Here is a 2,625-nt window from a genome sequence, read left to right on the forward strand (position 1 = left end):
TTACCATTTATTTGAGAAAAAGATCCTTCTGATCATGTCCTTAAAGACTTGCTTCACTTGCTGGTTCCTTAGAGTATAAATGAAAGGGTTCAGCATGGGAACAACAGAAGTATTCAGCACTGCTACACTTTTGTTCAAAGCCACTCCTTCGTTTCCTGAGGGTTTGATATACATGAAGATGCAGCTTCCATAAGAGATAGAGACAACAATCATATGGGAGGAACAAGTGGAAAAAACCTTTTTTCTTTGCTGGGCAGAAGGAATTCTCAGAATGGTTCTAAGAATATATGCATAGGAGAGAATCACTAATGCTAAAGTGAATATGAGTGTGAAAACAGCCAAGAAAAAACTCAAGACATCTAAGACTTTGGTGTCTGTGCAGGAGATCATCAGCATGGGAGAAGAACCACAGGTGAAGTGATCGATGACATTGGAGTCACAGAATTCCAATTGGAGGCCCATGATGACTGGTGGAAAGACAATGAGGAAACCTACCAGCCAAGAGCTGATTGTAAGTTGATGGCAAATTCTATTACTCATGATAGTCATGTAGTACAGAGGTTTGCAGACGGCCACATAGCAGTCATAGGACATGGCAGCCAGAAGAAAAAATTCTGTTGCACCCAGGAGGATTAAAAAAAAATGCCTGGGCCATGCAAAAATTATAGGAAATTGTATTGTTCTCAGTTACTATACTGACCAGAAATCTTGGAATGCAGACAGATGTAAATGAGATTTCTAAGAAGGAGAAATTCCTGAGGAAGAAATACATGGGAGTCTTGAGGCGAGAGTCCAGCAGGGTGAGGGTGATGATGGTTAGGTTGCCAGTCATGCTCAATATGTAGGTAAGAAACAGAAAAAGGAAAACTATGACCTGTAGGTCTGGGTCATCTGTCAATCCTAGGAGGATGAACTCTGTCACTGATGTTTGATTTCTCATGACTAACCCTAGAACTCTCACAGATCTGCAGATATAAACAAGAGACAAAAGACTTAGTGAGCAATGGTATTTGTTTGAATATTTTTGGCTGAATAGAGAACCACACAGAATTGAATGAAGGACATAAAAGACGAGAGATAACTAAATAATAGTTTAAAGAAGCCAAATAAGGCAGAAAAGCATGTGCTTCCTTCATTTGTCCCTTACATTGTTTGTGTACTCAAATCTGATGGAAATAGTTTTATTAACTTTTTCCCAAAATAAGACTGAAAAATATGATGACATTTTTTACAAATATGACATGCAATTACACTTAGGATACTGCTGAAGATAGTGAGGATGTTACTGATGATACTTTTATTTTCCAGTAGTAGTGATTTTTTCCATCAATTTACTTATTTTTCCATGTAGTCATGTATTGATATGAAATTTCACAGGAGATAGGATAATTTTGACTTTTTGAACAAATAAAATCAATGCAGCTAAAATTAGAAAACAAGCAATGAATTGGAAAAAAAACTTTCTTTGATAAAAGTCTCATTTCTAAGCTATATCATGAACTGTGAAAAATTTACCAAAAAAGGATCATTCCTCAATTGCTAAGTGATCAAAGGATATAAATGGGAAATTTTAAGAGGAAGAAATCCAGTATATCAATATCCATAACAAAAAAAATGATCTGAAACACTAATAATTGGAAAAATGAAAATCAAAACAACTCTGAGGTACTACCCTTCGGATTTGAAAAAAAATGACAAAAAAGAAAAACAATAAAGGGGATGGTTTTAGAAACAAAAGATAGCTTATATGAACTAAAGTCAAATGAAGTGATCTGAACCATGAAATCAATTGCTAATCACAGCTTCAATGTTGTAAAAATAATCAACTTTCATAAAGAGAAGAAAACTGAGGAAGGGAATAAGCATTGTTCTCAGTACTTCACAAATATTATCAAATTTGATCCTCACAATAACCGTGGGAGGTAGGTACTTTTATTATTCCCATTTTATATTAAGGGAATAGAGGTAAACAGAGATTAAGCAACTTGCACATGGTCACCTCACTGGTAAGCGTCTGAGGCTAGATTTGAACTCATCTTTCTGATTCCAGTACCAGTTCTTTATCTATTGTGACACCAGCTACTTCTGATCAAAAATATTATGACCAGTCTCTATTCCATAGAACTCATGGTGAAACATGCTATCTACTTCCAGACAGAAAGCTGATGGACTCAGAGTAGTTATCAGACTTTATTTTAGGAAATTAGTTTTATTAATTCTCTAATTTCCATAACTAATCATATTTGCAATAGACTTAGTTTTCCTTTTTTACTCAATATGTACAGGATGGGGAGAGAGGGAAAAAATTCAGAATTGAAAAAAAATAATATGGAATTATTAATAAATATATGCTAGTTAATGAAATATATGTACATATATACTCATATATATATGCGTGGACACACACACACACACATATATATATATATATATATCCATACATACATACATATATATAATCCTGTCTCTGTCTTCTATGTACTTCAGTTTCCTCATCTGAAAAATTAGAGGAAAGATTTGGTGATTTTCTAAGATCTCTTCTGGTTTTCATGACCTAAGTCCATTTAGTTCTATCACATTTCTAAATAAAAGTTTGCTAGATTTGAATTCCCTGTAAGCTGATCA

At 34.2% G+C, this 2,625-nt stretch overlaps 1 pseudogene; it reads right to left on the reverse strand.

The window, feature by feature from the left end:
• Positions 1 to 940, reverse strand: LOC140531996 (olfactory receptor 6C76-like; annotated as a pseudogene).
• Between the last annotated feature and the right edge of the window lie 1,685 nt (positions 941 to 2,625).

The sequence above is a fragment of the Notamacropus eugenii genome, chromosome 3 (genome assembly GCF_028372415.1).
Source record: "Notamacropus eugenii isolate mMacEug1 chromosome 3, mMacEug1.pri_v2, whole genome shotgun sequence".
NCBI lineage: Eukaryota > Metazoa > Chordata > Mammalia > Diprotodontia > Macropodidae > Notamacropus > Notamacropus eugenii.